Source organism: Enoplosus armatus, chromosome 3 (genome assembly GCF_043641665.1).
Source record: "Enoplosus armatus isolate fEnoArm2 chromosome 3, fEnoArm2.hap1, whole genome shotgun sequence".
Classification (NCBI taxonomy): domain Eukaryota; kingdom Metazoa; phylum Chordata; class Actinopteri; order Centrarchiformes; family Enoplosidae; genus Enoplosus; species Enoplosus armatus.
The window spans coordinates 21,923,622-21,935,754 of NC_092182.1; the positions used below are offsets into that span (position 1 = coordinate 21,923,622).

The 12,133-nt window shown below is 40.7% G+C and overlaps 1 long non-coding RNA gene across 1 annotated transcript; it reads right to left on the bottom strand.

Annotated features, from left to right (window-relative positions):
* Positions 1-1,968: 1,968 nt before the first annotated feature.
* LOC139282838 (uncharacterized) lies at positions 1,969-7,087 on the bottom strand. The gene is made up of 3 exons (XR_011597309.1): positions 6,954-7,087; positions 4,128-4,932; positions 1,969-2,453 (listed from the first exon to the last, which is right to left on the bottom strand). It is a non-coding gene; the product is annotated as an uncharacterized lncRNA (long non-coding RNA).
* Between the last annotated feature and the right edge of the window lie 5,046 nt (positions 7,088-12,133).

The window sequence follows — 12,133 nt, forward strand, 5'->3', positions numbered from 1 at the left end:
TAGTTTATTCAAAAAGGCAACTGCATTAATGTGTACGTCAGCCACGTGACTTATGGAGGGTAACAGGGTTGACAGTTACGGGCTTGATATTTTTATGCTTTTATTGGCCCTTATTCCCCATCTACTCTCCATGTAATGGAGCATGAGAACATCAGGCATGCATGTATTATAAGATTACATGCTATGATTAAATTTAACTTTAAGCAGAAAAACTCACTTGTGAGATCTGGGGTCTGAGAAGTGACAGGCTATAATTAGAAATACTTCAACGGCAACCTAGTTAGTAGTAGTTTAATGTCAAACGCACTTCCTAAAAACTGGACCGAGGTGACACGGTGGTGACAACTACAGAATGCAATAAATACAAAAACACGTTTAAAACATTATCAGGTTCATTTAAACACTTGTACAACTTTGAGGGAAACCAGATTTGCTTTATTGATGGAATACAGTATGGAGCTATGGACAACATATGTTGATTTAACTAAACATTTGCACTTCTTTAATATCTAAATATAAGGAAAACACAACATCTTAACTACTGAAGCATTTAACCAGATTCTTTCTCTTCTGTTCCTGGAGGAAACATACAGGACAAGATAACTGCAGCAGGAACTTGCAGCGCAGCTGAATGACGGCAACGTGGTTGAAGAAGAAACTGAATTCTTAAATCTTTGTTGGTCTTGTACCTGATCAGGGTCATCCAGTAAAACATTCACTGCTTCAATGATTCTAAAAACCTTGGTAGCCTTGGATGGTAGCTCAATGCTGCCATCTTCTGGTACTTTAAGGAAATTCATCATGCAACTGCTGAGGCCAAAGCTTTGTTGACTGTCCCTCCACATTGTAACCGATTTCAAATGGTGCTAGACATGATGTTAACTCTGAACACCAGAGGAAAACGGTCAGCCTTGGTGAGAGGGGGGGTCCACTGGTCAGAATACTGGACTTATCCAAACCTTCTTTTCTTCTGATCACTGGAGCGTAAGCTGAATAGAGAACTGATCCAAAGAAACAATGGACACATAATTGCAATTATCGGTGGATATCTTGTTTTTTAATAATCCTAAACTGATTAATTTGACTGAATGTATCATAAATATAGTATAAGTTAGTATAAATGTGGATGCAAACAATACCATCAAACTGCAATCCTAAACTTTCTGACAACCTAGTGAATGAGGTTGTCACTGTCATCATCCCTGAAGTCTGTTCCCGCTCAAGAACACCGATTTCAAATGGTGCTAGACAGGATTTTATACTCTAAGACACCATCTGAAACCAGTTCCCTGGGGAGGATGATTTCAAGAAAAAATTCGGAAGTCACGTCCCCTTCCGCAATGAGAAATAAAAAAACGTTACTATCATCACTTTTTAAAAATCATTTCTTTCATGATTGATTTGCATGATTACTGTTTCACTATCAGATTATGACATGTTGCATACATTTTACCAACTAAATTATTCTAATACTATCAATAAAAGTGGCTCATCCTATTAGTTGGTACATTTGATTCGTGTGAAGGAATAAAATGAAATGTATACTAATTTAATTGTCCATTAGACAGAAGTTCTTTTCCAGTATTTTGCCAAACTGCTTAATATACCTGCTGCTTTGCTTTGTTACGATACAAAGAATACTGTCCTTACAACCATATTTCAATGAACATGAAGAAACATGGACATTAAACAAGGTATGGCATGTTACCCTGGACAAAACAATTCCACGCAGGCAGTTAGTTAAACAACTTTTTGTTCTGGCTGCGATTACGAAGGAAAACAAATTCCAACTCTTCAGGGCACAGATCTCTTCTTCTCATGGCTATTTGATATGGAGAACTCTGATTTCTTAGACACACAGAAAACCTTATCTTGCCTATGTAAACCTCTGCAGTTTGTTTGAAACGCTGCCTTCAAGTTAAGGCGTGGTGCTGAAATTGCATAAAAGAATGTTTGATAACCATCATCTCAACTTTTGGTTATTTAATGGGAAACAGAAAACCCACCTGTTTTATCACACAAACACACACTGCGAAGTGAAATATTTGCACAAACAACATTTTACTGACAACAAAAACTAATATGCGCAACAAAGGCCTGTATTTGAGCGGATACTATTATCCTTGAAAACCTGGAGTTATAGCTCTATGTAAAGAGGGAGGCAGACAGACAAGGAACCAGAAACTCAGGAAGATACAGACTATTTACTGGCAAGACCAATGAGAAGAACCACTGAGTCATGGCCAGCTCCTCTAAGAATGACACAGCAGATGAACCCCAACAAAAACTGTCTATGAATCATACTCGGGGAAAATAGATCTCCGCAGCTCCCTGTAGATCTCTTTGTAGTGCACAATAGGATACTGTGTCCTCTCCTGGGTCTGCCTCAGGCATCCAGTCCTGCTGCTGGTCCATTTGGGGTTTACAGTGGCGCAAGACGGAATAGCCAGATCCTGAAATAGGTAAGGATTCATTAGTATGAACCCCTGTTGTCCACCCCTATGAGGCATGCAGTACAGTATGTCTACAGAGAGCTCATTTGAGACTTTCTCTGTCACTGTTACCGTTCCTATTTTCTTTTGAAATGACAGCACAATACCAAGATAATTAATGTGGAAAACTCACTGGATTCTATTTGTAGGTCTGGCATTCAAAGACTGGCATTATCTGCCTTGTCAGTGTCTCAGACGCTGTTGTCCTGTTGATGGGAAAAGGTGACGTAGCAACTAATCCAAAACCTTCATGTGTCTTTCGGGGACAATTTCCCTGTCTGTCACTCCCTAATCCTCCTCACTGCTAGTTTAGTGTCTTGGCTTCTAAAACAACAGCAGTTGTACTGATTGGTTATATTTTCACCACTGACAATCATATTTGGGCATGATGGCCAGCATTGTTTTACGGACATGTACTTTGACCCTAACAAAAGATTAATATATCCTAAATTTATACAAGCACTCCTTGTTTTTGTTATTCTGACTCCTCCCATGTAATACTGCTATTTGTGAACTCTGTATCTACCGCCCTCTTGCTCTTTTATTCTTTTTACTACAAGCTCTGTTCGCCGACTATTGTGTGCGCAGAGGCTGCTTTCTGCATCGAAGCATTTTTTTCTGCCAAGTCACCTGACCATCTACTGCCTGTTAAAGGCGCATCAGCCCATTTTAAAACAAAAACAAATGAATCAAGCAACTATTGGTTTAATGTAGAGCCACTATATCAAACAGTATGCACTGTCCATCTTTAGCAACTAACTGCAGGAAAAGGTGCTACAAAAAATTTAAATAAAATGTTCTAAAGTCGACAATAAATAATTCTTCAAAACATTTGATCAATTTGTTTCTGATTTAAGAGAATCATAAAATAACAGATCCACTTGGTTTACAAAAAAAAAAGAGATAAACACATCCCACTGAGCATCAGGCAGCGCAGACTGTTAAGAGGCCAAACTGTGTCACAGCGAGAGCCACTGGGTTGGGTCACATTAGAGTAGGTGACGTAAAATGAACACTGAATGCCTGTATGTGTGTGACAGTGCGGGTGCGTAACAGTGGGGGGGTGGGGTTGTGTGCATGTGTGCACGTGGAAATAGGGTAGGTGGTTAATCCTCTTACAGATTAGAGGTCCTAATTTATCAGGAGTGAGAGGGGCAAACTCATCGAGGTAATGTGTTTTTAAACCACCTCTCAACATTTGTGCAATCAGGGAAAACTACAGAATTACTTGGCTCCAAATTCTCAGAATACTGTTATAGAATATAGAATACTATATATATATATATATATATATATATATATATATATACAATATGCTGAGATATATGTATATATGTTATCACCTGGAAACCGCTGAACTAATGCGTTTTTAAAGTTGTTATTAATGTGTTCAAACCAGTGGAACTATATAAAGGAATCACATGATACTTGACTGGACCAGTTAAAGCTAAAGGTGGCACAGACTTCATTTCCTGCAGATTTTGCCAGTCAGTCCACTGTGTTTGGATTGTGTAATAGCTCGGATATCTCTTTCTATGTTGCATCATCTTCTCTTCAGTGCAACAAATTGCGAAATGTTTGGAGATGCGAGAGCCTTGACAGGTTCAGATGAGCCTGACACTTTGTTTGTTCTACCTGCTGCAGGATGGGTAGAAATAGACGGGAAAGCCAGAGACGGAGGAGTTGCACTTTGTCACCCTCTTCTGGCTCCCACTCTGCCTGTTGGGAAATATCAGATGTCTTGCTGATAACAGGAGTGGCTTTATGAGTTAAATACATAGTGTACATAAAGATTTCAAATGCGCCTGCAGGGTGTCTTTGTGAAGCAGATCGGGTTTCCATGAAGACATAGAAAACCTGGCTGGTGTTCCCTATTGATTAACAGTCATTTTGGACAAAAACACTGAAGCAACAATGACGTATCTCACTATTTCACCCCCTATGTTCAGTTTATCGTGAAGAAATAAGTTAATATGTTCCTCTGAACAGACAAAAATCAAGTCCATTAATAACGGCAGTAAGGAGACGCACCTTCTGGTTTTCAGCACAGTGGCTTACAGTAGGTTTTTTTTGCCCCTTTTGCAGCACATTAGGTGTCTAGCTGCTAATGATACCTACGAATGAATGCTGCCTCACACTTGTCTATTAATACATCATCATCTAGCAAGGCCGGCGGTGCTCCGAGTTTAATTTTAGCACTGTCATCTCTTGGCTCTCTGCCACCTCCGATTCTATAATATGTGTGTAGGAGGGATCCGTTTTAAAAAGGCAGCGGGTCGCTCGCCATTTTCTCTGAAGTTTTCTGTGGGCTACAGGTGATGCTGGCCCCCTGCTGTAAACACATCCTTCACACTGCCTCTCCTCAGGAGTCTCTCCGAAGTGCTTGTTTGCTGCATCTAGTTTTGGCCCGACAGCATCTGCTGAACTGCGTTTGCTCCAGCTGAAAAAGCAGAGACCGTTCTTTTTAGTACTCAATAACAGCATTATTGTGAAATTTCTCTAAGAACTCTGAATGAAACTAGGTTGAGCGCATCGCATTTAGCCCACTTGTACTGAGCTCCTCTGTTTGTTTGACTTGAGAGGCAGCGCCCCTCCCTGTAAGAATAGCAAAATAACTATTGAGGTCACGTTTCCTTGTCTGTGAAAGTGGGTCACTTGTTCTACTGGTCAGTCTCAGAAGACTTGGTAAACATTACGACTGCACAGGACGATATACTCACAGTCAGTGAAAATATTCTGATAAGTAGATGTTTGGTTTTCATATTTTCAGAATAATGCAAATAAGCACAAGGGATGTTCTGCCACCCCTTACACAATGATCAGCTTGTACTTCCTCCTATGACCTTTACCTGTTTGTTTCAAAACTACCATAGTGACATTCCCTCGGGAGTCAAGTTTCTATTCAGTACACATAATTAAAGTTCTAAAGCTCCCCTTCCCTCCCCGTCTCTCTCTCTGTCTCTCTCTCTCTTTCCATTTCCTTGCCAGTGATTTAGCAACTCATGAGGTCCACAGCTGATTCACCCATTGACCGAACAAATCCACTTGACAGGAAGGAGTTTGCTCCTCCTGTGTGTCTCATTTTCACCGAGGAAGTGCCTCACCTCCCGGCACTCTGGCAGGTAAGCAGCAGGAGGCAACACACCCTCCTTCACTAGAGTCATTAGGAAGGTACGAGAGGCCAGCGACCGTGGTGTCAACAACAACAGTGTCATCACATCAGGCGTGTCAGCGTCCTATTGTGCTCTGGGAGGTGTGCATTACACGGCCTAGTAAAGGGAGACAAATCTGCTTAAATGGCTCTCTCACAGCAACAACAGCTTTAACGACTACAAATCTACAACTCAGCTATAGAAAGCTCAAGGCTTTGTGTAATTTACTTTATTTACATAATCACATCATATTTGTTTATGTCATTAGTATAAAATGGGGTAAAAGAGGCCCCAGAGATAAAAAAAAAAAAAAAAACCAAAAAAACAATAAGTGTGCAGAGGTAGATGAGGAATACCTGTATGTCAACATCCCTTTACAGCAGATGATTCAGCCCAAGGGTTTTATGTTACTCAATAGCACCCCCTGTGTTTGGGAAATGGAGCTTGTTTTCATCATATCAAGTGCGCACTAAAAAGCCAGATAACTATTAAGGACCTCCTGGGATCTCTGTGACGCAGCAAATGTTGTTTGACACCTGCGAGATAAAACATGCTGCGTCACCACTGTGTTGCTCACTTGAAGCTCAAGTTTTGATTTGCTCTGAAATTACACAAACAAGAGAACAAGCCTCCGTGCGTGTTGTGACCATGTTTGTAAAGTATCTTTATTCTGCTTTATTTAAAAAGTGTCGGGTGTTTCCAGTAACACTTGAAAGAACAGACCATGAGGCCATGAGGTGTTAAATGATCGTGCCAATATGAACTGCGTAATATCGTCCTCTCACACAACAGGATTACGCACTATCCATCTCTTGCGCAGCATCCTATTCCGAGCTCTTCCTTCACACGCCATCTCCGCCGATTCCACGCTTTGTTTACATCTTCGTTTTAACACGAAATTCGGGCTAAACTCAAGTTTCAAACCGAGCACAACTACGCTGTCATGCCGTCGCAGCATGTTCCACCATCGCAGCGGAAATTCCCACTGGATTTCATGTGGCTTGTCGGTCCTTCCCGCTGACGCAGTTTAATTTACCTGTTGTCATGTCGATGATGAAAGACTCATGATTAAAAAAAGTGTTTGTAACCCTTTTCATCAACAAGCCCCCGCGCCACGTTTGCCCGTGAATACAGAACTTTTAATTTCTTTCTTTCATTATTCTTCACACTTTTACAAGAAGTGCCTCTGGGCTTTTATTCTTACCTCTTCACCCAACACTCGAGTGGTTATGAATTACATAGTGGTATTCACTACGCAACATACGCAGCACTATGTCGCTCTCGCCCTATAATAACATAAATAACTTACGTGTTTATCCCAAGCCTGTTTTACTCCCGTGCCGAAGAAGTCTCATCCATTTCCCGGCCGGCGCCACTCAGACCCGGTCCTCGGTGAATGGTCAGTCCACCAGGTTCCTGTTTCAGCCTTATTGTCAGTATTATCAATCTCGGAGCGCACGTTTATCACAGTCTATCCCCCTAACGATTTTCCATAGCGCAACACGGGAACCCCGCCCCTGACACTCCCCCGGCCGCTGGTTGGCCGGGCGGCTGGAGAGTCTTTCCTCATCGCCAGAATCACATGTGGCTGACGCATGTTTACAAACATCGCTGAAATCACATGGTAATGGGCGCCGTTTTACCGTAAACTACCTCATTTTGACGCAGCTACCAGATGTCGTGCCGAGAGCCCATTGATCTTTTTTTCAATGACTATGAAAAAAACAAAACATTTCTATTTACAAGGACACAGACAGCGCATACCCCTGCCTGTTGATAGCCATTTAGATACATAAGGGATGTCTTATTATAGGGATATAATAGGGAACCGGAGACTCACTTGTTCCTATAGGTCAGTGGGTCCCAACAAGACAAGAAAATCCCATACAGACAATGTATTCATTTTGTTTGTTTGTGTTTTTTTTTTTTTTGGTTGAACTGTTAAAACAACACGAGAGACCACAACTAATTGCTTCATTTCAAATGGCTCGGTTGGAAACCACTGTCCATGGTACAATTACAAGTCTTCAGTTGCGACACCTGACCTCCGGCTATAACCTGGTGTCATAATATACACACCGAACTTTTATGGTCTTATTTGTGTGGTCTCTCCATTAAGTCTAAATGATAATTATTCTTTACACCAGTGTTTTGTAATCCAAAGGTCCAGCAGCAATTCATGAGGTGACAAGACAAAATAATATCGCGTAAATTGCAATGCAGTTTTTGTTACTGCAGATGGCAGTGTAACACTCCGAAACGGTTTGGCAGAGTGACTGTGTAGCAGCTTCATGCTGTTTGAATGTCCTTTGACATCACATATGCCTCACTGTATAATAATAATACTATGTATAATGTGTCTGAATTTACATTATAGACGGTCAGTGTAGATTTAAAGTGGGTGATAGCCTACGTAAAATAGGCTACTGTATTTTGTCCTATTGCCAAGACCGGGACAAGGACCAGCTGCTTTGAGGGGGCACGGGAAGCCTGAGGGGACACGACATCTTGTTAACTCGTTTTCTGACTCAAAAAAACAAATAAAAAACAGACTCAAAGATGCAACTGCTGAGAAGAAACACAGGGGACACATCAAAGACAGGGGACACAGGAGGCAGGGCTACACGGTGCTATTTTTCTCTATTTTCTTTTGACTTCATATCCCATTTTAATTTTGGTGTCGGCAATAAAAGCCGAGAAAAGCCTTAAAAAAAGGAGTCGTTTTACTTTACCTACTGTAGTCGTGTCATGGTCGTGCCATACTGCTTTACTTGGCTGTAATTTACGGTAACCGACGTGACTCACTGCTCCTCTTTACTGTCCCTTACGGTAATTGGCACGTCACCCTCTCGTCACTTTGGCGAGATATCACCTGGCTCCTGAGGCAGACCCCAATTAAACTCTCCACAGCCCTTCAAGTGAGTAACGCTATAACTATGTTTTATAACACAGCTCTGGTTGTAGTTTTGTTTTGTTTGAAATTAAAAAAAACAACACAAAAACGTTTGAAAAGAGAACGCGCTAACGTCTGTTTTAATGGGCGCCTAGCAACAATGTTCTTACGGCATAAACCACGTGAGCATCGTGGTTATCGTAAACCTGACGTTCCGTGTCGAAAACAACACGTGAGTTTAATTTTAAGGTAGTATTCAACATAGCCTCTCTGGTACTCATCAGGGAAAGGTTAGTCCCTCTGGTCGTTTCACAGAAATAGCTGACATGACGAAGGAGTCCCAGTAGGTGGAGATAAAGTGTCTGTTATTGGTTGTGCTTTGCTGGAAACACAATTGGCACATGGAACAAGCAGCGGTGGAAAGAAACACACTCAATAAATGTACTTGAGTTACTTGCACTATTTGTGTATATTTCCATTTTATGCTACTTTATAGTTTACAGTTGGATTTTTGTAGGCTGCTATAGTTACTAATTTGCATTTTCAGGTTTTACAAACAAGATATATGATCAGCTTAAGAAATGTGTGTCGATATAGGTTAAACTGTCCACTAGAATATAAAGTGGTTAAAATCAAAATCAGAAATACTTTACACTAACTAACTAAAATGCTTGAGTCTGTAATAATAACCCAGTAATATAGTGTAGCCTATATTATCAGAAAGGGGCCATTCTGGATAATGAGTACTTTTACTTTTAAGACCTGAGTACATTTTGCTTCTGATACTTATGTACTTTTTAAAAATGACTTGTTTTTACACTGTGGTATTGCCATTTTTACTTAGGTAAAGGATTTTAATTCTTCCATCGATGCTTATTAGGCTGCTTGGCTTGTATGAAAGATGCATCTGATGATTTCCATGTCTTGACAAGTTGGGGGTAGTAGCTCAGGTAGAAAAAAGGATCATTAATCATAGGGTTGGTGGTATAATCGTTGGCTCCTCCTGTCTACATGTCGAAGTTTCCTTAAGCAAGGCACTAATCCCCCAAATTGCTCCCAAAATGTGTGTATGTGTAGGGAAGTAAGTAGGTTAAAGGAATGGGAAAATACTTGTGTAAGGAGTTTAGATAGAGACTATGTATTTAATATCTATTTGGAAATGTATGTACATAACAAGAGTGATACGCAGATAATGAACCAGAGTAAAGCTATTTAATCATTTGTATTAAATAATTCATGAGTAGCATGCATGACATGGGGTTACAGTTGAATCAAAAATCACATCACAATTTCAGCTCTTAATGTGTTTGTAAAGACATGGATATATGTAAAGCACGCATGTCAAGATATACTGGAGTATTTTAATAACAGACAAAGTTGAGTTTGTCTGTACAGTCCCTGCTGTCCCAGTGCTGTCCCTCCAGTGAGAGGGCCCCACAGTGGAGATTCCAGGCGGGGCACTGTGGCGTCTTCCCTTGGCTCCAGGCCTGGTACTTCATGCCTTTCCCATTCAGCCACAGCCAGTTGTCAGCCAGGTAGCGCAGGCCGATCCACACTTGGTCTGTCTGGGCTTCCATGCTGAACCACAGGACTTTCCTCATAGCAACTTTTTGGGACAGGCTGACCAGGTCAGTGTGCTCGTGGCGACACTGCTCTATCGCCTCCTCCCACGTCTTGTTTTCCTTCACCAAAACCAGTTTGTTTTTAAAACAGAAGAAGTGGAATTTGTTATTCTCGCAGTTCATTTTGTGCCAGCCATTTCTATCTTGAACCACACATTTGTTTTCTGTTTTTGCGCCCACTCCTGACCATTTGAAGAACACTGTATTTTCCCCTCCAGACCACTTCCACGTATCACTGGCATCTTTGTACAGGCCGATCCACACTGTACGATTCCAGGGTTGTGTCTCATTCAAGAGTTCCTCATCTTCCTTCTGGCTGCTGATTGAAGACAGATCAGTGTAACGCTCTCTGCAGTATTTTCTGGCCTCTGACCATGTCTTTTCTTGGGCGATGTAAATATTCCTCCCAAAGATGACACAGAGAGCCACCTTGACGAGACCTGTGAGAATGAGAAACTTGACAGCACTTTTCTTCATGTTGAGGTTCCCTTCTGTGGAGCTATCTCAACCTGTCATGGGTCCTTACTACACTTGAAGGAGCAGCAAGCACCCATTCACAGTGCATCCCAGGCTGTTATGAAAATACACCGGAAGGCATGCACATTAAGGGCATTCAAATGTTTACAAATAAGGCAAATGCAAAGTATGGACTGAAGATTGTCTTGAAATTGTTTGCAAATGTTCATGCAATTCCCAAACGTGGCAATTCAGGGATTTATATTTGGATATACTCTACATGCTCTACATACAATAACAACGTAACAATGTTATTATCATATGCTCTACACACAATAATGCACAGATCCAGTTTACTGGATTGGTATTGGTGTTGATACTAGTCTTATTAAATGTATGTGGTATCAATCAGACGTGACCAGTTAGTATGAATACTTAAGTACATTTTGCACAAGCTTTAAAATGATATTGTATGAACATTGAGCTCTTTACAACAAATATTTAAAATTGTGTGTGTTTTATTGGGAGTGTCTCCTCCCTCTGCTGTACATACGACTCAGGAGCAACCATTATTCCTCTGACTTCACTAAAACATGTTGCTAATGGTGTGTTTTGTACATCAGAGTTGCTTTCTCACTATGAATATTCAAACTACATGCAGGCTTCAGTTCAGCAGTCTATGACCTGCTGTGCCTGAGTCAAAGTGTTGATTTGCATTTCAATAGAAACCATGACTGAAAACTTTGTATTACCTATGTTATCATACCAGTGTTCAATTCTATCATTCGTTTAAATCTAATTTGATGTTTGCTTCATATTACATGAGTAGTTTATATTCAGTTTTGAGAGTGACGATCACGTTCAAGTGTCTCTTTTAAAACAAACTAATTTCATTTGTCATTACCTTTGGTGGAAATTAAATCAAGAATAGTATGCTTGCAATAAACCATACTTTAGTTAATTTGACTTTCGAGGATCAAGAGACCACTGCTTTGCATGATAGGACGTGTCCGTTGTTTTTGGTTGTGTTGAACAGACTAAAGCCGCCTGAGACATATTCTGTTTAATGGACGTTTAGGATCATGAGTATACCGTACTTAACAGTTATATGTATTCAGATGGTGGACAATTTTGTACAATTTCCCCCCGGGGATCAATAAAGTATTTCTGATTCTGATTCTGATTCTGATTCTGGACAATGGGTATTAAGAGCTGGTTTACTGTAAGAGACCATACATCTTGGATATACAGTGTGACTGTATATGTTAACAATCCTACACTTCATTGTACCATCCAGAGTCACACTTGCTTGTTTATGCTACACACAGTTGCATTTACATGCAAGTGCTTAAGCTGCTTGTCAATTCATCTTTTCCTTTGGAGAAATGTGTTCGCGAATGTTCCTGTGTGTGTGTGTGCACGCGTGCTAGTGATTGCTGATTCGAAGTACAGCTGTGCGTTTTATAATGTGAAAAGAAAACAGTGTTTTACTGGAACTGCTGTGGAGGATTTTTTGAT